We start from the raw sequence: 24784 nt of genomic DNA on the forward strand, positions 1-24784 counted from the left end.
TGGCCTCTCGTGGACTGATCATTTTGGATCACAAAACCAATCTTACTCTGAAGAGTAAGTTTCTTTTCAAAGCTGTGTATGAGCTTAAGGATGAGCTGTAAAACTGAGGAGGTTTCTGTCAATTTTTTTGCCCTCTGGGATAGTTGTCTAGAAAAAGAAAATCTTCATCTACTATGAAATTGGGTAGAACTCTACAGTAATTCTTATAAACAGTCTTGTCCTAGTATTTGTGTGTGTGAAATTCTCTGCCTCTTTTTTTTTTTTTTTTTTTTTTTCCTCTGATCACAGTGAAGACAAATGTGTGTTCCTTATCAACGTGGAGCATTCTCAAACCACTGTAGTTAAGTTTCCTTGGCATATTATGAAGGACCTGTCCTATTTCTGTCCGGCTGACACTCGCGTGGTCAGAAAGAGTTTAGCTAAGGCTATGTTTTATTTTAACTCGTCGTCTTTGTTATGCGCTCTCAGTACTGCTAACATACTACTGTTTTCAGTTTTTGCCAAAAAGCGTGTAATATTCAGTAGGCTATACCTTCTGCAAAATTTTTAGGTGGCATCATATTTTGGGGTCTTGTATTATGAAAAATTAATGTCTTCTCTAGATCATAAACAAAAGGAAATAACATAAATATTCTTAATATAAACCACTAAATCCAGTTTGCAAGTCATGCTTGAAATTTGGCTGTGACATTTCTGTGAATTGTGAGAGGACCTTAGGATCTGGTCTTGTTAAAAGAATGTCTTGGAATCTTCTTGCAGGAGAAAGAACAGATTTATAGTCTTGAACTACAACAAATCTTATATTCTAGCACCTGAGACCTGATCTTTGGAGTGAGTGAGAGGTGTTGAAGAGGTAGGCAGGAGATGGAACAGTTTACAGTGTAGCTGTGTGAACGTTCCACCCCCCAAAATACCTGTTCATCCATGTAAGACTCTTAAGAAAGAAACTGGTGATGTTGACTTCTACTGCTTTTACCTTTCTGGAACTTAAGTTTTATTGTAAAGGTGTAAAAATAATAATAAAAAATGTTTCTGCCCTATCCAGAAGTTCAAAGTCCAAGATTGTTTTTGTTTCCTTCCTGCCACCCCCCTGCTCCCCAACTTCTCCAGAGATTTGTATGTGTGCTGTGGAGTTTGGTTTTTATTTGTTTCCCCCTGGAAAGTTCCTGGATCTCTTGAATACAAAATTGGAATAATTCTAGCTAATTATGTGAAGTCATCCTCTTTGGTTAAGTCAGCCATTTCTATGTATTCAGTACTGGAAAATGCGATTTTATAAAGTGCCCAGTACCTCTCACTCATCCCTCCAAAAGCCAAAGAACAAACCTCCAAGATTTAATACAATGTTATTACAATATGTTAAAGTTAGGGCTCACTGTGGGAAATGCAAATTGAGGCTGCAAGTTTGGTTTAGTGTTTTTATAGCTTGAGAATGTTATTGTTACTGTTATTGCAGTATTTTGTTCCTAGCATCTTGAGGGCTGTTTTTTGTTCAAAACATTTGACTTATTAAATCAGGAAGTGGTTAAGTGCTTCCAGTCTATGGATCTTGCACCTTTACGTTGAAAAAGGAAAAAACACATTTACCAAGTCTTGACTCTTGCCTAAAAAATCTCCTTTACATTATGTAAAGAAATCTGTTTCCTGTGAGATCTGCAGATGTTTAAAAGGTTGGGATTAGCTGAACCCAGCTGTAATTGAAATGCAGTTTGGTCATTCATTTGAGCCTAACATGTGTCCGCACAACTACTGAAAGAGATGTTCCTACATCAGCCCTGGTTGCCTGTTACTGGTTTTGCCCCCCTGCACGGCCATGTGCGTTTGGCTCCTAGCAGAAAAGCAGCAGAGCACCAAAAGAGGGCCAGTGCCGCTTTCTGGAGACAGAACTGGAGCAAGTTGGCATTTCCATCTTTCCCGTGGGCTGTGGACTGAAGGATGCACTGTCCAGCTGCGTAGAGCCTGTAGCACGCATGTGAGCTTGTATGGAGCCGCAGGATGTGCTTTGGGGCCAGTGAGCACTCTTGGGGCTGTCCAGGCTTCCTCGTTGTTGTAGCGAGGAAGGGAGGTGCAGCTGCAGGCATCATTAAAAACCTCTTCTGTGATAGCAGAGAGAGGTCATCTTTTGACATCCATGTTTGTAGCAACTTCAGTGTGGCGCAGTAATTAAGATAGTGAGGAAAGCAGAGGGATCTTGGCTTTCAAATTTATTCCTCCTGGCTCCGATCCAAGTATCATTAATATGACATGAGACATTTTCTTGGTATTTGATTAACTGGGAGGCTTGTTCTTGTTTTGTGTGACACATTTTAAGTTAACCACCCGGCATGCTGACATGTGCGATTAAAAACAAACACTTAAAACTAAATGGAGAAGCCGACTGCCAAGACTGACCCTTCTGCAGGGAGGTACCTGAGCAGCCTGCCCCGAGGGGTCAGCCAGGATAGACCTCACCGACTTTCCTACGGATCTGGCCACTGCAACTTTTGAGTTCAGCCCTGTATCCATGACTATTTACTTTAAAACATTTTCTTCGGCTGTCTTAGGCTGATAAACCACTCCTGATAAAATCTGGGAAAAGCAAATGGGAAATCAAAGGTGCGTTGTTCGGGCAGGCTGCCCTGCAGCGATGGCCGTGGTGCAAGCTGCTGTTCCCCAGCGGTTACGGGCACCTCCGGGCAGCGCGCTGGTCCGCCGGCCGGGGCGGGGATCTTCTGCTCCCCAGGGGCTGCGGCTGTTGCAGAGCGGGTGGCCGAGGGCCGCCCAGGGCCATCGTCGGGCTGCCGAGGGCTGGCCTGTGCCCGCAGTGGCAGGTACGGTTAGAGTAATAAAGCGACTTTTTTATTACGCCACAAGCCTTACCTTTGCTGTTCCCATGCGTTTAGATTACAGGACATCAAGAATGTGGCTAGACTTCCTTATTTTGTAATTAACCAATTAATTTCACAAATAAAACTTGGAAGATAGCAAAGCTCCTTTCCCTTCTAGTTCCCTTCTCATTCTCTTTCTGTAAGGTTTTTAACCTTCCCTTTCTTGTTGGGGTCCTTGGTGTGGAGACCATTCCCGTCAGCAGCATGGTATCTCTAAAGGAAGCATTACCCAGATGGGGAACTAGGTTTATGAGTGCTAAATATCCAAAGGAATGAAAACTGTAGCATGCATGATTGCTGTTGAAGTCTTCGTAACCCTTAGCATGATTTTCAGACCTGAAGTGTGCTTCACAGCGTAACAAGAAACCTGCTGCTGATTCACTGGGCACTTTCAATTCCACTTAAAGCAAAATGTGCCCTCTGACCTGTTCCCAGACAGATGTGCAGTGCTTGTAAAAACACAGAGATCCTCTGGTCTGGAACTGCTGATCTCCATCTCGTGGTCCGGCCTGCAGGTGGGTGGCCTCGGAGGGCCCCTGTGAGCTTCTCCTGGAAGGGAGTGTAACTGGGAGAGGTGTGGGAAGGTGGGCACTGCCCAGCCCCCGGCAGGGCAAGCTGTGGCTGCTTCAGCACATGGCTCCTGTGGCTGTGGCAGGGCTGTTCTCACTTTGTCAGCTCCACAGCTGAATGCTTTTCTTCCAGTTTGCCTGCTGATTTATTCCTGAGGCAGAGTAGTTTCTTAATTGATTATTGACTCTACGAGAGTCTGCTAGAAAGTATTTTGGGGGAAGGGGTGAGCATGCCTAGTATAAAGTGATCTTGTTCTTCTTAAACACCAGTATCTGCTTTCTTTTCCTTTGAGGCAAGTGCAGGGGAAAAAAAAAATCTTTAAATGTACCTTCTAATTCTTAAGTTGAGATTTTAGTCCTTTTGTTTGGAGTGATTTCACCCCCTTTTTCTTCACAGGAACAAATTTTATGCTTGCAGATCATGGACTGTCACTAGAGTAGAGGGAACACAGCAGCAGCAAGTGTACTGCTGGGAGGGGACACACACACGCATTTTCCTGCTGCTGTCGTGAATTACAGCCTGAAACAGGAATCTATAAAGACACTTAAAAGTACAGAACAAGTGAGAGTGTTTCCAAATAGTTGGAGTCTCCATGACATAGCAGCAGTTCTTTTAAAGGACCTATGAATTTATAGTAGCTTCTGGCTAAAAAGTGCTTTCAGAGTTAAAAGAACAGAGTGTTTTTTCACCTGACTTCTCTTCTTCCTGCAGCACAAAAAAATTCAGGACTTCAGATGGAGATAAGGAGGGTCCTGTGAGGACAGCTTGGAAAAAAAATATTCTGACAGCCTCTCAGAAGGGCCTAGCTGCAGTCCATTAGTAGTCATAGGTTTGATTTGAGATCATGAGAAAGCTTTTAGTTCTGAGAAGCCAACCATCCCCTGCCCTCAGTTTGTCCTGAACAAGCTCTTGTTCTCAGATGGTCACTTGAGCTAAATTACTTCTCTCTGCCACACTGGAAAACGCGTCTGTGAGTAATGAGTTGACAGGGAAACAATCTTCAAACCCTGCTTGGAGCACCTAGGATATATTTGGGCCGCTATGGCTGATAAATGGGGGAAGGATAGTCTTTGAATTTCACAACTGCACTTTTAACTTCAGAGTTAGCTCTTGTTCCTAAAACTTTTGGTCAGATTTTTTCTTTCAGACCTCCAGTCCTTCAGATCCAGGAACCTACCTCTTGTTGGACAGCTATGAGTTTGAGATTCGTTAAAGGGTGGGTTTGAGGGGTGAGCCTCACCCCATGTATTTTTCCATTTCCAGTGCTAAGTTTGGAATGGACAGTATTATAACTTCTGTCTTCATTGCAACATGGCAAAATAACCTACTTTGCTAGAGAAAACAGGGTAATGTTAAAAAGTAAAGCAGTAAATATGTGCAAAGCTGAGTGACTTTAGGAAAAGGAGGGAGGAATACAGGAAGGGAAGAAAGAGGTAGGTAAACTGACTCTGGTCAAGATTTTGACAAGAATGTAATAACCTAAAATGAGCTTTGTCCCCAGTAGACACTGAAGACATCCTGACCTTTTTAAAGTCTGATTTATTCATCATGGGAACAGATTTTGTACTTCATCCATTCTGTGACTGATGGACAGGAGTAATTTCTCTCTCAATACAGACGAGTACGCTGTGGTAGACTCCATTTGCCATGCTGACAGGAGCAGAGTGCCATCAGCCACAGGGTTAGCTGAAGAAATATCTTCCTTTTCAGTCTTGTACTCTAATGTATGCATGACGTATGTGTAACAGTAGAATGGGGGGAATTTACTGAATTGTATGAAACTTGTCACGAATTTCCTCTATCGTCTGAAATCTCAGATCACAAGGAAAAGGATTAACTGTGGCTTTGCTTGAAAGAATTCAAAGAGGGAAAAAACCCCACAAAAAATCAAACCAAGACAGTGAAGAACATCTCCCCGCAATTCCCCCTCATGCTCTTTCTCCTGTAACACAATTTTGTGGGTCTTGTGTTTGCAGGTAAGTTCTTTCTGTCTGTAGCTTCTTCAGATGTCATGATCCTTATACGCTGAATTTATTTTGTACTACTGTCTTGTCACATGGATGTCCTTGAAAGTAGTTAATGGCCAGCCCTTTAGAAGGGGCAGTTGTATTCAGCTTTTGTTTCAAAATAATGCAGACAGATCAGTTTTCACAACTACTTTTTCTTAATGAGTGGCTTTGGAGCAAGAATGGGAAATATAGGAAAGGATGAAGGAGATAGTTGAACTGATGCTAAAGAATATAACAGTAGCATAGTCAGCTTATTGTGTTTCAAAATATGCAAACACAATGAAATCTCATGTCAGTGAACATAGGAGACTTAAAAAAAAAAACAACCCACCCCAAACCAACAAAGCACAAAACCTTAGAATTCTGATGATGCGTAAGAGGAGGAGAGCACCTGTAGTGAAAAATTGTAACAAGAAACCCTATAAACCCTAGGATTTTCTCAGGCACAAGGGAGCTACTTGCTGGCTTTGGTCACTGGACAGCCACCGTATGAGCAGGCTGTTCCAGGGTCATCCTTGTGAGTTGTGCTGTCTGTTGGAGCATATAGGCAGGTTTCATGTCGGGATAGATGGTGATGGTGCTTCTATTCTGCAGTTCTTTTCTACTGACCAAAAATTAATTCAGGAAATAACAAAATTATGTGTCAGATATCAGTGATGGCAGAGCATCCGTAAATAAAGGAGGAGAGAGGGGTGGAAAGACAAGCATGAGGGTACTGGCCTCAGTACTCGGAGCAATGTACTTTTTCTGTTCTAACCTCACCAGCTTACATGTTGAACTGTGGTTCCAGCACACAAATGCTTTGAAAACTCACACAGACCATTTCTACCTATGCAGTCTTGCTGTTCAAGCATTTCTTGCTGCTAGTGGGTGAAGCCCATGTCAAGGTGGGTAGCTGCTATTAAATGCTTTTAGGGTCTTTAGAAGATCCTTCGGAAATTCAGTGTAATCAATTCCCAGTGAATGGAAAGCATCTCTAAGACATGCTTTCTTCTGCTGGGCTTTCCAGAGAACTACTGGATCAGCTGAGATAGATGCTGCATCTTTGTGTTGGTTTTCCCCAGCTTTATTTAGTAAAAGCTTGAAGTCTGCTACTATGTCTCTTTCTAGATCTTGGTCTGCTGGAGATTTTAATTGGTAGTAACTATCGGTACACTGCAGACCAAAGCAAACATGAAATGGTACAGTCTGTGCACAGCTGTTTGATTTATGAGCGTCAGGAGCCCAGCCGGGATGCCTTTCAGAGGGGATACTGTGACGGGCCAGAAAGCCTCAGGAGCTGAGGGTTTTTTTAAGAGGTTTGCGTAGCTAGGCAGCAAGTGATGCATTTGGAGTTCTGTTGCTGGCACATTTGGGATTTGCTTGATATCTCAGCTGCTTTATCTTGGGAGTCTTTAAAAATGGGCAGGTGTAAACCTGTTACACAAAACCTGTGGTGTCTGCCAAAGTTTGCCTGCTTTTTCTGGAAGGCTGGCAAGGTAGAGGTGTGTTGATGGTAGTTTAAGAAGCTGAAGCGAATAACTAATATATTGATTTTTTTTTTTCTTTCCTCTTTTTCCAATGTGGCAAATGGTGACTTGACAGGGCTCTGGCCTTGTTGGTTGCAGAGGAGACCTCAATGCTCATAGCTTAATGTAAGTCAGTATGGGCAAACTGATAAAGTCCTCAGACAGCTCAAAACAAAATCTGTGTTGCCTTTCTCCTCATGTCTAGGGATTTTTCTCTAATGACAGGTATATTAAATCTCTTTGAAAAAGACCCATCTAATTGCTATGTTTATCTCAACATAAAACCAGTTTTGGTTTGGTAATTTCACAGGACCCCCTAAGTCTCAAATGCGTCTTCTGAGAGTGGCTGTTACCTGTCAATGTCTGCTGTGCTGTTACTAAAAATAGAAAATTTTGGCATACTAGGAAATGAATACAGGAATGGCATTGAATATACTGGACTTTATATCAAAATTAATGGAGTTCTTGTGTGATTTTTTTAAAATTTGTATTTAATTATAAGAAAGCCTCCCTTTATTTGTGTAGGTATACCACTACAGAATATGAAAATCCTACACTGGATTTTGCACTTGTCTATTCCATGATAAACAGTGTCTTGGTGTTTGACAGCTGCGTGATAAAAGCTTTGGTATTTTCGGGAGAAGAACGAGGATGCTTGGTAGAGTAGGGTGGTTTAGTTTCTTCGCTGCTACTGGAATTCTGCCTTTTTCTTTTCCCTTCTATCTTCAGTGATTCTTTCCTCTTTCCCTTTCAAAATGTAATCTACCACTGCCTCTTTGCTTTCATGACTGCTTGCTGCTGACCTTTAACAGGGCCTGTGAATGTTACACTAGATTGTAGGGTTTGTACACTTCTTAACAAGTAAGGAAGCTATAGAGCTGGTAAATGTTCCAATAGCGGTGATGCTTTTTTAATTGTGTAAAACCCAAAACCAATGGTTCTAATGAGACAGAAGGGATAGCCATTATGGAAATGCCCTTTCCTAAAGGGCCATTGCCTTTTTAGCAGACTTTCCCGTAATACCACTTGTATGTCTCATTTCCTTTCTCCCTGTAAAGTGATGGCTGATATGCTACAACGCTGGCACACTGAATCATTTCCACCAGTGTTAGTCTCCAGACCAGAACTGTTAATCTGGTTTGTGTTGATTGCTCTCCCCCATCCCTTTGCCTTACTTCTGTCTATATGGAACTCATGCTAAAGCTGAGATGTACTGTGAGACACCAAAGTAGCACTTTTTTTTTTTAATGCTGAATGCATTTGTGTATTTAATTTCAAGCCTGACAATGAGTTTAATAAGTTGAATAATTCTTTTTAAAAAAGTCCTTAAGTAAACAGTTTCATACTGCTATTCAATTGCAGCTTTCCAGTCTCTCTCTGAAACGTAGCAATGCTGTGCTGAGCTTGTGCGTTAAAATTGCAATGACCTGTGTGACCGTGTCCAATACGCTGTGATGTTCCCAAAGCTTAAGAGTCACTTCAGTTTGGAGGACAAAAATCTATTTGTAATCAAATGAGTGAATCTGATTTTAACAAGATGCCAAGTGCTATAGTATTTTCAGCTGATGGTGGATAACAAGTGCATTGTTATTGGAATGCTGACACCTCTTCCATGCTTTTCCTTCTCAGAGGGCTTAAATAATCTTTTGAAATCACCTTGGGAATTGTAATCCTTACTAATCACAGTGGTTTTTCTTTGGTTTGCTTCGTTCTACTAACCCTGCAGTATTTCTTTGGCATTGTCACATCAGAGATCATGGCATTTAAATGCCTGAAAGTAATAACTTAGTGTTGTTTCTCCAAAACAAAAAAACCTCAAAGTACTGGCACAGCACTGCCTAAGCATACATGGGGGATCCAACTCCCAGAGAGAACTAATTTTTTTTAATTTTTATTTTCTCCTCTCTTAAAAGTGACAGTGCTTGATCTGCTGTCTCTGTGGCCTAAATGTTTTGTGGGTCACTTCTGTCCCACTGGCTAAGAATTTAGCCTTGTAAGAACTACTTGTCTAGACAGTATTAGTTTCCAACCTACCTGCCACATCTAAGGAAATGCAAAATACAATTTGTTGTGTAATGTTTGATAAGATTGACGAAGAGCAACCTCAGTGAAATGAAGGCTTCCTTCTTGCAGCTGATCAGTCAGAATTTTTTACTGGGATATAATGGGCTGGGTCACAGCTGCAGTTTTTGGTGTGTGTGCTTGCATCACTGGACAGACAGTCTGATTTCCAGTTCTGCCATTGATTCTTCCAGTACCAAGCTATCTCTCTGGGTCCAAATGATCACCTCCTTATGATACTGGGCCTGACATTCTCAAACTGGCATATGCTAAAGAAGAATCATCTAGTTTAGTTTTTAACTTGTCAAAGAAATAATCTGGGGTTTATTGTTGTTTTAAATGTCTCATGGGTTCCCATCAAGCTGTTAAGATTAAAAGCAGAGTGAGTTTGGGTAGATTATGATGTAGAAGATCACATTTCTAACGTGGACAGCCTGCCCACTCATAGAGATAGCAACGTGATGGTTTATCATGTAAAAAACAACCAAACCCCCCTATAATTTGCTCTGTTGTTTAGGAGCCAGGTTGTATTGCAAATATGTAATAAATTTTTTATCTTACCTTGTATTATAAAATTTTCTAGTAAGCAAAACTAGTCTAAGAATGCATTAGTCAATAATGAACTCGAAAGGGTAGGTCTAGGTAAAGGAAATGTGGACCTTTCTTGAAATACATCTGGGCACGCTGTCTGCAGGAGGTCTTCCATTCATGAACTTCTCTTGCTCTTGCAACCTAATGAGACTGTGTTGATACAATCCTTTCATTTTATTATAAATTATGAGTAAGTGGGTGAAAAAGTTTTCCTGGGCATATGCTCTGGTGCTATACCTGTCCAGCCTTTCTGACCCTCTTGAAGAACTCTTGGTATTTCTTCTTGGTTTTGGAAGACCGTGGATTCGTATTCTCTGTGGCAATAAGCAGTTTTAATCTCAAACCAGTCTCATTTTTCCTGTAAAAGATGTGAAATTGTTCTCAGAGGCTTTTACAACCAATGTTGGAAAGAGGAAATTTCTATTTGAGCCAAGTTGTTTTTCTGGTGGAACCCAAGAAATGGGAATTGTATGGTCAAGCTTGTACATAAAATTATTGGAAGCCTAAGGTGCATGACTAATGCATGACCTGAATTTTATCCCTTGCATTTGATCCGTGTTTTAATGTTCTGTGTATGCTCTTCCAGTGTCTGCAACTTTTGATTTAGCAAATATAACCTAGTGCATATAAAAACCCCCAAACCAAACCACCAAAAAACCCAAACCACAAAACAAACAACTGTGTTGCTGCTGATGTTATATTTTAATTGGACTATTCTATAGTTGAGAGAATGGGCCACAAGGGAACAGCCAATTACTCTGTGTATCTATCTAAAAGCCTTTTCATTATAGAATACTGATTAAGATTGTATAGCTTCATATTGTTTCATGTTATTGATTTCCACCAACCCCAAGTCAATGGTCTCATTAATTGACAATTACCTTTTTTCACCATGTTTCAGAAAATTGACACGAGCAAACTGAGGCGTTAAGTTCAATTTGAGCTAGGTATCAGTGTGCCTGTTAAATCTTTAACAAGACCCATTAGGCTCCCTGTTTTAATTTTACACAGGCCATAAAGGCATCTCCACGGGGAGGCTATGACCCTCTTGGTATAAGGAGAGCAAAGATAGTCTTTACAGAAATAATAGGGAATATCTGTGGTGTAGGGCTCTTTGCCCACCCGTGCTGACAGGAGGAAATCGATACTTTACTTATCACAGATGCTACAGTAAAGTTTGGGGCCATTGACATGTACCAGCTTACTGGAGTTGTACCTTTAATTTCTTTCACTGTATGTGTCTTGCTGGAGTTGTTGGATAAGAAGTGAAATCTTTGTCTGGCATGTCAGAAGATTGAGACTTAAAGCACAGAACTAATTTTTTTGGAGGGAGGAACCTCGTGTGTAAAAGGTGAAGCTGGGTGGGGTTTTTTTTGTTAGCTGAAGTTTGCCTTTGTTCAGGACTCTGACTTCCCAGAAATACTTGCCGATGTATCTGATACAGAGCAGTCAGCCGTTGATCACTGGTATGTCACCTACCCTTCTAGCCCTGCTGGCTGCCACTAGCCAGCCCTCCAACTTCCACGTCCCACCAGACGTGACAACACTGTTCCTTAATTTCAGTCACTGTGGAAGCGGCAGCGCAGAGCTGTAGGACATCAGCATGCCGACAGTGCCGCAGCCCCAGCTCCTCGTGAACCTTCCCAACAGTCCTCAAGCACAATGAGCGATGAGGTGCTTGTGTATCTTCAGAAGAGATGCTTCAGGGCAAAGAAGCGATCGGCACAGCAACCCTTTGTGCTTTTGATGCAGCCCAGGGTTCGGTGGCTTTCTGGGCTGCAGGTGCACGTTGTGGGTCATGTTGAGCTGCTTGTCATCCAGCACCCCCAAGTCCTTCTCCTCAGGGCAGCTCCCAATCCATTCTCCACCCGGCCTGTGTTTGTGCTTGGGATTGCCCCGACCCACACGCAGGACCCTGCACTTGGCCTTGTTGGACTCCATGAGGTTTGCACGGGCCCACTTCTCCATCCTGCCCAGGTCCCGCTGGACGGCATCCCTTGGGTCCCGCTGGATGGCATCCCTTCCCTGCAGTGCTCAACCACACTGCCCAGCTTGGTGCCATCGGCCATCTCGCTGTGGGTGCGCTTGGTCCTGCTGTCGCTGACAGAGATGTTAAACAGCACCAGCCCCAGCACTGACCCCTGTGGAACGGCACTCGGCACTGGGACGTCAAGCTGTTGAGCGCAGCTCTTTGAGTGCCACCATCCAGCCGCTTCCTTGCCCAGGGAGTGGTCCATCCATCAGATCCGTGTTACTCTGGTACAGAGACAAGGATGTCATGTGGGACAGCATCAAATGCTTTGCACAAGTGGCCACCAAGTTTGTCAGGCACAGTTTCCCTTAGTGATGCAGTGTGCTGTCACCAGCCACCTCCTTGTTTTCCATGTAATTTAGTGCAGTTTCCAGGAGGAGCTGCTCCGTGATCTTGCTGGGCACTGCGGTGAGGCTGACTGGCCTGTAGTTCCCCTTCCCTGGGTCTTCGCTTTTTTTTTTTCCTTTTCAAAAATGGGGTTATGTTTCCCCTTTTCCAGTCAGTGGGGGCTTTGCCAGGCTGCCACAGCCTCTCAAATATGATGGACAGTGGCTCAGCCGCTTCACCTGCCAGTTCCCTCTGGACCCACGGATGCTTCTCACCAGGTCCCATGGACTGCACACCTCTGCGTTCCTTAGGTGGTCTGGAACCTGATCTTCTCATCCAGTGGTGGTTCTTTATTCCCCCAGTCCTTGCCTTTGCCTTCTGCCGCTCGGGTGGTCTGGCTGGAGCGCTTGCCAGTGAAGGTGGAGGCCAAGAAGTACTTCAGCCTTCTCCATATGCTGGGTAACCAGGTCTCCTGTTCCCTTGCGGAGAGGGCCCAAGCTTTCCCTAGTCCTCCTTTTATCACCGATGTACCTACAGAAGCTTTTCTTGTTGTCCCTGACATCCCTTGGCCAGGTTCAATTCTATCGGGGCTTTAGCCTTCCTAACCTGAGCCCTGGCTGCTCGGACAATGTCTCTCTGTTCCTCCCAGGTTGCCTGTCCTTGCTTCCACCCTCTGTAGCCTTTTTGTGTTGGAGTTCGTGATCAGTGACAAGTTTTTTTTCATTGTGCATCCTATATGTTGCAAGGAAGAGCAAACTTTAAGAGTGCTGTGGTGCTGGATTGTAGTTGGTGTTTCTTGGTCTCAGACAGTGGCTTGGTGATATAAATCCTATATAATAATTGTGTGCAATATAATAATTTGCAGATCCTCAGAAGAATTGTTGTTTTGCACAGTCCCCATTCTCTTGTGCACTTGTGTCCCGCTGTGCTCCACTTGCATACTCTTGAGAAAAGCATAATGATTTGCATTTGTCGTGGCACGGCTTGTCTTCTGGCTGCTGTTTGACATTGCCGCTCCCCTAAGTGACAGGCACTGGTAAGAGTAAGTGGGTCCCACAACTACTCATCAGCGTGGGCGGGGGGACACTTGCATGCCAATATAAACAAACTTGTGTTTGGAGCGTGCAGTGCCACTGCCTTGAAACCTCCTACTCATTAATGGGCAAATTCAGGAGGCAGAGAGTAACCTACACTTATTTTTGCAAGGCCAGAGGTCAGGCACTTGATTTACAAGTGTAGAAGGAGATGAAAAATTCCATATTATTATTTTAAAAGATTTACCAGGGACTTCACTCAATTTCTTAAAAATGATTAGTTAGAGAGAGTCTCCCAGGGCCTACCCCGATGGTGACAGCAGTGTATTGTCACAGAAAACTCATCTGCCCGTCTTCTCGTCGTCGTTCTGTTTCACCAGGTAACCTCAGCGACTCAAAATTAGAAGATGATCTTGAGAGTGTTTCTTAGGAAGCTTGTGTTAATTTAGATTAAAGTAGTCTTCAGAATGTCTTGGGTACTTTCCAAGCAGAGACTATAATCCCTCTTTCCCAAAGGTTATTAATTCATTGATTATTAATTGTATCAATGTTATCCTTAAGAACTTGTGACTAGTACCCAAGGACTCCAAGATTTAGAGCTGTTCCTCTTTATGTTCTTCATGCTTTCTTTCTGTTTTCTTCCTGATGTGGATTTTAATGAAAGATCATGATGATTTGACTGAAATAATATTTTGTTTTGCTGCTGCTAAGTATATTACTGTAAATATGAACTGTTTTGTTTTATTCAGTCAATCTCCCTAAGAACAAAGGAGATTTATGGTTCAATTACAGACAATTCGATCTTTAATGAGTTGTGATAGAGGAGTTGGTAGCAGTCTTCAGTGAGCCAGGATTTTTTACCACAGTTTTCCAAAGAAACAGTTGCAACTGTTTATTATGCTGATGAGTTTAAATATTCATTTTAGCTTCTCTTCAGGTTAAATAGTCAATCCGTTTGAAGTTGATACCAAGGTTTCTGCTGACTTGAAAAGCATCAGAATTCTACCCTCTTTCCTCTTTCCCATCTAACAAAATCGTTACTCTCCCTTTACCTGTTGCATCAGGCAGAAGCGTGTTTTTGAAAGAGAGTACATGCATTACATACATGCAGCGATATACCCATGTTGGTTTCCCACAGCCTCACTTTCTTTGTCTTGACCTGCTTTAGGACTGAATCTCTCCTATGTTTCACTTTGGGATGAGATAATGTGAAGGGAGAGGAGGTTGGTTTGCTTTTTTGTTTGTTTGGGACTTAGTGGTTGGTTTGGTTTTTGGTTGTTTTTTTTTTTTTTTCAGAGCAGAAGGACCTGGTTTTAACGCCCCTCCTTGCTTTATTTGGGTCTGCTTTCTTAGTGGTTTGGAAGTGTAAAAGGTACAATAAACTCATAGCTTTTTGAGGTTCTCGCTGAAAGGATTTGAAGCTTTTGGTTTATTTTTTTTTTAGCCATTGATACAGGCTGAATTGATGTGAAGCCTCAGGCCTTCCACTGCTGAATTTGTCTAGAGCATGAAGAATCCCATTATTACAGAGTGCACTTGAAGCTTGAAGTATAGAGAGTATGATGACTACATTGACGGTTAACTTCTGCACCCTATGAGTCAGTGTCATCAGTGCATTTAATATCCAGGTTTGTGCCAGCATTCATATTCGTGTGCCTGAGTGATAGCAGATGATAATGACTCATGCTTCATTTACTGGTGTCCTATCACTTTTTCTCTGGCTTCATGGACTTTTTGTGGAATCTCAAAGAGCAATTACTGGGAAAGAATGAAGTCTCTATGCATGAGTAAGGGTCAGAAAATTTGGAGAGCCTCTGAACATTCTTTTACCAAAGAAAACAGGATGGTTTTCTTGATTTGGTTTTCCTGAATTACTGGTTTGATCATGTCCTCTGCTTTTATCAGAGCAGTTTAAGATCCTGTGTTGCAGGTTTAGCCACAGAAATTAATAAGGTAAAGTGCTTGTGCTTGTTGTACTACCGAAGATCTGGAGAGGGTTTAAGCTCATTATTACGTCAGTAATGCTTTAATAAATTTAATTTATTAATTATTTATCATTTAAATTCAGGGTTTTAAAAGAATACTAGACAAAAGACTTCTGTCAGGTGTCTGGCACTTAACCATTGTACTTCCACTCTCATCCCTGTTGTCCTTCCTGGCAGAAACTGCAGAAGGATGTGGTTGGGGGCATAACCATGTGAACATAGTGGCCAGACCAGTGCCTGTTCTAAAGCTGCTGCTTGTTGCAACATCACATGGTCTGAAGGTCACAAAAAGGTTGACCACCTTGATGTATTTCTCAAAGGGATGCAAGGTAAGAGGCATCCTCAGCAGTTGAATACGAAGATTGCAAAAAGGAAGCTTCAGGTCAGATTCAGAGATCAGAAAATATTTTCTGGCATGATTAGTCAAACATCTGTGAGAGGTCTGGGATTTTTGTTTTACTCAAGTCAGACGTGCAGCGTTTAGCAAATTCTGTTGTGTGTATGAACAACTGAAATTGTTTTCCTATTTGTAGGACTGAGAGTTGTAAACACAATTATCTGCATGTGGAATTAAAAAGACATTAGAAGATGTTGGGTCAGTAGCAGATTTTCAAGGAAGCCTAGAGATGTTCATGTTGCCTGCAGGTCCCTTTCTTCAGAAAGAAACTGAGGCCAAGGCAGCTTAAAAGGTCTGAAGTGTGCACAGTAAGGCAGCCTTGCTTACAGTCTCAAAAGGCTTGCAGAGTGATGGCTGCAGTCCTTTAAAAATAAGGAAGCTGATACAAATACTAGTTCTCGAACAGTTCTTTTCCCAGTAGAGATACTGAAAAGGAAAGCTTGGGAAACAGCTCCCTGCCACAACAGCCAAGAACTCGTGATGTTACTTAGAGAACATGGATGAAGCTGTACGAGACTGTTGGATCTCATAGCTGAGTTGACATTCCTCAACTGAAGAGTTGAAATCTCAGTTCTGGATGTTGTGCCATATGCTATATACATTTGCAGTACTCCTACGGGAATGATGTGTGTTTATCACTGATTCAAACCCCCTGAGTAAGTAAGTACACATGCGTGTTAGCTGGCCTCTCCTGCTGAAGGCAGTTTGCCATTACAAACTGGTGCTTCTAAGATGGTGACAACATTTGAGGCATCAGTAGCCCCCTGACTACTGATCGCTTGGTGGTGGCTCGTGCACCTTGTTGTATTTTAGGGTGCAGTGGTTTGAAGTCTTTTTAAAATGCAATTTTGGATCAAAACTTAATTGCATCCTATCAGGTAATGATACCAACTGGTGCTGGAAGATAGTCGCATGCACTTAGACGAGCCTGGGTGATATACTCATGGTATTTCTTAAAGACTAGTGAAATAGATAGCTAAGGCATAAGCTGGGTATGCAATCTTAACTCTGCAACAAAATCATTGTGTTTTTTTCGGTATCTAGGCTACTTATCTGCACTGAGAAGTGAGGAGCTCAGGTCACCACTGTTAGGGCTGCATCCTGGCTGCATGCGTGCAGGTGTACTGGGATCTTTTTGAGGCAGTATCTCTAATTGCGTATGTTGCCTTTGGAACAGGATAGGCTTTTCCCTCTGACTTTGTTATTTTATCCTTTTAGCCATCAGTCGTTCTTTCAATTGATTTGAAAAATTAAAAGCAATTAAAAAGGTTTAGTGAAAGACTGAACATCAGATAAACTTGCTACCCGTTAACAAAATCACCAGAAGACAGTGCTTCCTATAGAGAGTTAGAGGGGAAGTAAAGAGAGCAGGGTTGGCGTTTCTTTCCTGAATTATTATTATGCTGTGTAATGAAGCAGAAGCTTACACAGCCATGAACTAATTTGTTATGGCTCCTCATGAGGTCTGCAGTCCAGCTGGAGAGAGGTAAAGAGATGACAGTAGTTTGTTAGGAAAGGGAAAGAAGAAGCTTTCTTTAATAACTTATTTGAAATTTTGGATTTTCTAATGCCATCTTTGTTCAAAAGCCATTTGGATTAAATCAGTTGTGTCTGATCTATAAATTGCTAGCGCTTACCTCCTTTCTGCCCCCCCTGTTTTTTGAACATCATGAGCACAAAAGAGAAGGTGACTAAATACCGACAAGTGATGCTGTTCACACACTGTAGCGATCTGTTACCAGCTTTAACGGTAGGATGCTGTTTCAGATCTGTTTAAATGAGAAATATGTTTATCGCAAGGGTGCCGAGCTGTGCTTCCTTTTTGATTCCTTAATTTTTAATGTGTAACGATTCTGCTGAAAGTACTTCTCTTCCCATTTTTCTTAAGGCACTGCAACGTTCATTAATAAGAGCAGCACTGTTGTAAGGTGCAGTGTGTTGCTTCTGCATTAAATAATACAAATTTGAAAACTGCGTTTAAAATGATGTTTTGAAGGTATGTTTCCCATGAGTGAAACAAAGGAATTCTGCTACTTTGTCCTTTATTCACCCTGTTATGTTACAGATCACAGGAACAGAAACATGTGGATAAAGTTGTTTTCTGCTTGTGTTTTTTTTAATCACGTGACCTGTTGTTTTTAATATAGGTTGTAGAGAATTTCCTAGTGTATTTTTCAATTAACAAACCTTAATTTATTTTGCAATGAGGAATCTGACAAATCATGCTTACAGAAGAACTTCATCCTGTAGCTCAGAAATCTCTTAAACTGTTTTCTGAAAGCATGAGTAAAGGTTTAATCTTTGAAACTAACAGCCTGGATGTGGAAGGCAGGACTTTTAAGGTATTTACACAGGTTTGATGCACCAGGTACTTGAAGTTAGGTTTCTGGCTTGATGGCTCACCGTTCTGGTAGATGAGCTCCCCTTTAACAAATGCAGTATTTAGGTTTTTACACATGGAAAAGGTACTTTTATTGTTTGTCTTGTTCTTTTAGAGTTTCTTCTTTAGGATTTTAAAGTCCTTGACTGAGATTTCAACACCAAAACAAGCATATGTGCTAGTGTGAATCGCAGTCGCTACCAGCTTTGTTTGCAAGTGGTCCCAGAGTGCAGCTCTGTCTCTTACAATCTGGCTCTTCTGGCATGGGGCTCATCTGCTTTCCCTTGATATGGAACAGGGATTTTGTTTTTTTTCTGAAGCCCTTCATCACTCAACACCTTTACCTCCCCTGCATGAAGAGTAGCAAATCCAAGAACACAGAGCCCAAGTCTGTCATTTCTCCTTGCCTTCCCAAGGGCTTTTTGGAGGAAAAAAATACCCAGTCTCTGTGTTGTAGCAAAGGGGATGATATCTACTTGTCACTTCCAGCTATTCTAGCTCTTTTAAAATGCTGGTGGTATTTAGAAACAGTGTTAGAATACTCCCAACTTCTAGGTATTTTTTACATACCTGGAGAGCGCCACGGAGTTTCTCTGGCTGTTTTAGACAATCAGTGTCCTCTTGCTAGAAGTAAATATGCAGAACATTGGTACTTCTATTTTGATTTTGAATTTGTCAGAATGAGCTTGGACAAACTGGGAGCTAGGGGGTATTTTAAGCAGTGGAACTTTCAACAGCGCACACACCTGTGAAAAACTATACTACGTTTGTATGATTTGAATCTGCTGGTGTTCCTTGTCCCTTGCCTTTTTATGGGGGAAGATGGTGAAGAACTCTTTTGTTTATCCATATTTATCAGGTGTGTTTGCCTGCCTGGCTCCAGCACCTGTGTATACTGAAGTTAAAGACAAATTGTCAGTCAGTGGTTATCAGGTTCCTAATTCATCCTGTGCAGGCTGCTGAAGTCCCTGTTTGCTGAAATCTACAAAAATCAGTAGAAGGGGAAAAACAGAGCAAAAACTCCAAAGTGAATAAAATGCCAAAGACAAATAAAATGCTAGCCACAGCGAAGGTAGTGAGTGTTGCCTTGGAGCTGAATTCTGGTACTGTCTGGCAGGTGTTTAGTGCTTAGAGTATACTAACCAGTGGTTCAGAAAACCTGGAATTTTGGGTCATGACCAAACCAAATGCATGCGTGTCTCTTCAAGCAGAAAGACAGTCTCCAAACTGCTGAAGCTGGGCACTGACAGGAAGACTCTGATAATTGGGAGAAAAAGGTAACTAACTTATGAGAGCTGTCACTATGCTGGGTATCCCTTCTTGAGTTTTATTAATTCGATTTTTCTGAGAGATGGCATTGAAGAGTAGCAGAAAGAAATGTAGTTTGTGAATAAATCTCTCTACAGGGGACTGCCTTTCTGCTTTACTGGTCCTGGATGAGCGTGTAGACCTTGTACAAGAACACTCTGTATGCACTTCTAACTACAAATGCATATATTAAAAAAAATAAAAATGCACAGTTGGAGTGGTGGACATAAATGCTTTGTTAGCCTGAAGAGAAAAGTGATCTCATAAGCCAGTAGATTATACTGAATGTACACAAAAATTGACTAATGACTTTGCATAGGCAAGAGGATGTGATCTATTTCATTGCATAAAACTATGCTTTAAGTGGCTGGCAAAAAGGAGAAGGGAAACCCTTTTCCTTCTCTCACACAATAGCAACCCAGAAAAATTATTCTTTTGTATGATTAACTCTGTGAATGTTGATGCCAGGTACCAAAAGCAAATCCATGCGGTTCCAAGTTGGTATATTGCCCCACTCGTATTGTTGGCTAAATTGAATTTCCTTCCTGAGAGCTTGCTTGATAGCTCCTTCAGTCACTCCACATAACAAGAGAATTCATCTCACGATGTCAGTTTTGTGTTAACGTACCATTTTGATTTCAGAATAGTAAATCACTCTGCTATTGCAACAGGTCAAGCATTGTTAGACCATTAATATGTACCTTGGACATGTTAGAAGGCACCTTTTCTTAAATTAAAAGTAAAACTTCACTGTGACTCAGATGTGTTGGAGGATAACTGAGGCAGGGAGTGTTTTAATGGTCGTGTTCTGATGATCATCTTTATTTTGTTTTAGTGTGTATAAAGTATAGTTTAAATATAACTTTGATTTCCTCCCTTCCAGCCAGCCTTCCCAGTGGTGCTTACATAGAGCAACTCCTTGTACATAGGCAGCTGTTAAACTGCCTATTTTGGGCAATATGCTTAAAAGTTAAGGTGAGGATCTGGTACATTTAGGAAAAACAGCTTAAAGTGTTACCTGCTACAGCCATCTGTTTGCTGTAAGAGACCATCCCTATAGGAGATACAGCGGGAAGCGCATCCTTTGCTTTGCTGCTTCAGACCAGTCCACTTTATTGTCTTAAACTGCTGAAAGAAGGTGGGTGTGAGCTGGATTGTGAATTGAGGTACAGGCACACACACACTGGCTTGGCTCTGTAATGGAGGTTGTGCCCTCTGAAAGTGATAACATTCCCACATCTATTTTTTCTGCAGGTTTTTTTGAAGGTACAGCATTGCTTTCATAAGTCATGTCATTTGTAGTGTGGCGTTGGGTTCTGGAGTGCAAGGGTCAGTTTTAGTAGCCTAAAGACAGGAGAATGTTGGCACACCAGTATGTTCTCAAAATAACACTCTCAAAGATGCATAGCTGAAGGAATGTGGTATGTCAAACCCCTTGCTTTCCTCTACTGTTTTGTTAACACATTTGAAACCTATATTGAAACCTGCATTCACATGATGATCTTCTTTTAGTGTTAAGTCTTCTATTCGTGTACGTAGGCAGACTCATTCACTGATTGGCCCCAGTAAGCTGACGTGTGCATATGTAGATTGTTCTGAAAACCCACCTTCGCCAGCCCAGGTTGCCCCCAGCCCCGTCCAGCCTGGCCTGGGACACTGCCAGGGATGGGACACCCACAGCTGCTCTGGGCAACCGTGCCAGTGCCTCGCCGCCCTCACAGGGAAGAATTTCTTCCTAATAGCTAATGTAAATCTACCCTCTTCCAGTTTAAACCCATTCCCCCTTGTCCTGTCATCACAGGCCTTGTTAAAAGTCCCTCTTCAGCTTCTTGCCGGCCCCTTTAGGTACTGGAAGCGGCTGTAAGGTCTCCCCGGAGCCTTCCCGTCCCCAGGCTGAATCAGCCCCACCTCTCTCAGCCGGCCCTCCAGCCCCCGATCATCTCTGTGACCTCCTCTGGACCTGCTCCGGCAGGTCCATGTTCTCCTTACGCTGGGAGCAATGCTGGGGGATGGGGTGGGTCTCACCAGAGCCGAGCAGAGGGGGAGAACCCCCTCCCTCACCCTGCTGGCCATAGCACAGGGTTCGGTGGCTTTCTGGGCTGCAGGTGCACGTTGTGGGTCATGTTGAGCTGCTTGTCATCCAGCACCCCCAAGTCCTTCTCCTCAGGGCAGCTCCCAATCCATTCTCCACCCGGCCTGTGTTTGTGCTTGGGATTGCCCCGACCCACACGCAGGACCCTGCACTTGGCCTTGTTGGACTCCATGGGGTTTGCACGGGCCCACTTCTCCATCCTGCCCAGGTCCCGCTGGACGGCATCCCTTGGGTCCCGCTGGATGGCATCCCTTCCCTGCAGTGCTCAACCACACTGCCCAGCTTGGTGCCATCGGCCATCTCGCTGTGGGTGCGCTTGGTCCTGCTGTCGCTGACAGAGATGTTAAACAGCACCAGCCCCAGCACTGACCCCTGTGGAACGGCACTCGGCACTGGGCTGCACTGGGACGTCGAGCTGTTGAGCGCAGCTCTTTGAGTGCCACCATCCAGCCGCTTCCTTGCCCAGGGAGCGGTCCATCCATCAGATCCGTGTTACTCTGGTACAGAGACAAGGATGTCATGTGGGACAGCGTCAAATGCTTTGCACAAGTCAAGAATGTTGTTCTTCACAGTCCCGAGAACATTACAGTGTAGCAATGCAGCTGTACGTTACAGTATAGTTTGGTGCCCTTTTCCTCCGTATGGTTTCTTTCTTGAAGATGAAAGTAACAAACTTATAATTTATAGTTTTTTATATCATTTATATCATCAGATTATCTTGTTTCAGTTCTGTTTGTAGCTTGTCCTCAGCCAGCTATCCTGCTAGGGCTTTGCTACTTTGACAGCTGTACTAACTTTTAAACTTCAAATAATATGAAAATAAATACAGCCTGCTGACCCTGCATTTAAAACCAAGCAGTGCAAAGAAGAGATACTTGCAATAAGGCAATGTGAGAGCTCTGATGCTCCTGTCTTCCACTTTCTTCCTAACGTCTGTCACTTGGCAGTATCTGCAATTCTAAAGTTTTCCAAAGTTGAATCTAACACTGTAAGAATTTGTTCTGTTGTATTTTGTTTGACTTCATATAGGCTGAATTAGTGCCTCTTTTCACGGTACTCTATTGCTTTTTGTCAGAAGCCTATGGATAATGAAATCTCGCCCCACTGTGAAAGCGGGGGCTTTGCCTCTTTTTCTGCATTACGAGGCAGCCAAGCTGAAATCTTTGCTCTGATAAAGAGTACTTGATCCTAGCTCCTGCTGATTCAGCAGTGTGGGTACTGAACCTGTGCTCCCTGCTTTGTGGGCTGACATTCTAATCTTTTTCTTTCTCTAGTTTCAATCCCCCTTCCAATTTTGAGAAATACTGAGTCAGAGCAGCGTTTTTCTTCATACTTCTTGGTTATCTTTAACGCTTTTGAGATGGGTACGCTGTAAACCTACCATGCACAAAGGCAGAGCATGCTGTACTGTATGCTGTGGTCAGTGAAATGAACTTGTAGATGGAAAGCCTCCAGAGGGTGAGCAGCTTTTGCTATTGCTTTCATCACAGCAAGAAGCGTGGGTGTGTTTGGGTCTTCATTCCAGGGATCATTTGTAATGCTAGGGAAACTGTATGAGCATCGTAGGACATACTGTATCTTGGAATTCAACAGCCCTAAACAACCGTAGTCTCTGCTGCTCTTCTTTTTTCCTCTCTAGTCTGTGGTCTGTGTTGTTAGATACCACAGGCCTCATACAATTTTAGAAAGTTACCTATTTTTGGTTTTTTTTTTTTATTGAGCCAATTCATATCTGAACTGTTTCATGCTAATATTCAATATTTTGGGACTTCCACAAATTCTTTATATACAGAAAGAGTACGTCTGTGAAGTTAAGTCATTCGCTTGTAGGTAGCTATACAGCTGTGGATGGAGAAATTAGGAATTATGTTATTTTTCTACTTTTTCTTACGAGTTACCCATGTATTGGCAGAAGCATAGTATTGACCACACAGTAAGTGACATATGTAAGAAAACTAGAGCATGTTCTGGTAGTACAGATAGAGTATTTAAGATCAGCATAGTTTACACATTACTTGGAGCTCCCGTTTAAAGTGGGATACTTAATATGAGAACAACTGCAAATAATCTTGGGAGGGGAAAAGCTTGGTCAGTAATGGAGGGTAGTTGTACGCTTCTTCATTCAGGTTGTCTTAAGGTCAAGTTCTGGGAGAATACCAGCTGAGGAAGGCTTTGCTGGGAGGAGGGAGTTCTTTCTGTTTTCCCTTCATTGATTTTTCTATCCTCCACAGACTTCGATCTGCCTGCAAACCTGAAGCTCTCTTTTTGGGAGACTTCACCCTAGGCTGGAAGCAGCAGTCCAAAGTGGTGCTGGGACCCTTTCCCTCCCTCTTAACTTTTCAAGGCTGGGAAACCCAGTCCATCGGTGATTCTCTCATGCCTTTTTAGTAGCAACAGACACTGCCACCTACCCCTTCCCTTGCTCCCCTCCGCTGCCAGCCCAACCACTAAAACAAAAACCAAACACCCCCCCCCCCCCCCCCCCCCCCCCCCCCCAAACCTCAACAGGTAACTGCTTTGATCTCACATTTGGCAAGGAAGAACTCTGCATCAGCTGGTGCTGGAGTAGATAGGCTCCATAGGGGCCAAGGTACAAGTCCAGCAGGCTGCAAAGAAGTAAGAAAAGATGAATCTTGTGAGAGCGTGCTGGTATTGATTGCTAATGTTTTGGGTATCATTTGGTTGTGTGTATGTTCAGAGTAGCAATATGAATGTTGACTATCTGTGGTCAAGAAAAAAGTTGAAATGGTGCAACTCCAGTCTTGCATGGAGTGAAGTCCTGGCCCTAGCGCAGGATGTCATGCTGCACGGTGCGAATTCACTGTACACCTTCCAGACTTCTGAGTATTAAAAAGTTCCAGTGTGTCTTCAATAAATATATTGTTGGTTGGACTGGTTGGACCAGTTCTCAGAATGGTGTGTTTCCCATATTGCTTTGTTAGAAATTCTTTATTTTGTCGGGTGGATGCGACCCTACAGGAATTTTAGGACTTGAAATTTGACTTAGACTTGTACCAGGGATGCAGTGGTATGATTCAGGCAAGTTCTAAGATAATTTTTGAAAGGAATTCTTAAATTTGGTTATATACCAATGAAGCATAACCAACATATTTTCCTTGCCACCTCACCCTATGACACTGCTTCTTTCTGTGGCTGTTTCTTTCTGTGTCTGAGTATATGCTTTGTAAGGCAAACTGTCTCCATGGTAAGGGAATACTTATCTCTGAGACAGATTTAATGCAACTGGTAACCTCATAGAGTTAGTTTGCGAGTCCAAGGCCGCTGTTTGATTCTGTAACTTTAATAGAAGAGGGTTAAAGGTGGAAAAGACCTAGAAGTCATACTGTTCATCCCTCACTTGATGCTTGGGTCATGAAGTACTAGACCCTTGTGGCATTTGTTAATGCTGCAGCATGAGATTGTCTGGACTGATTTGTTCATCCACCTATCATCGTCTTGGCTTGGAAAGTGGTGTCAGATACGATCGTCATTCTTGTGCTTTGTGCTGGCAGATTATCGTTGCTGGTTTCAGCTACCATTGCATCAGGCAAAGAAAATAGACTTTTCCCTCCCCCCTCAAATTCAATTACAGCTTTGGTTGTGGATATCAAATACATTCATGA

The 24784-nt window shown here is 42.7% G+C and overlaps 1 protein-coding gene across 6 annotated transcripts in view; it reads left to right on the plus strand.

The window, feature by feature from the left end:
• Positions 1-24784, plus strand: part of LOC129784053 (transmembrane protein 263-like) — a 204934-nt gene that overhangs the window by 22941 nt on the left and 157209 nt on the right. The gene's annotated exons all lie outside the window — the stretch shown is intronic.

Source organism: Falco peregrinus, chromosome 1 (assembly GCF_023634155.1).
Source record: "Falco peregrinus isolate bFalPer1 chromosome 1, bFalPer1.pri, whole genome shotgun sequence".
Classification (NCBI taxonomy): domain Eukaryota; kingdom Metazoa; phylum Chordata; class Aves; order Falconiformes; family Falconidae; genus Falco; species Falco peregrinus.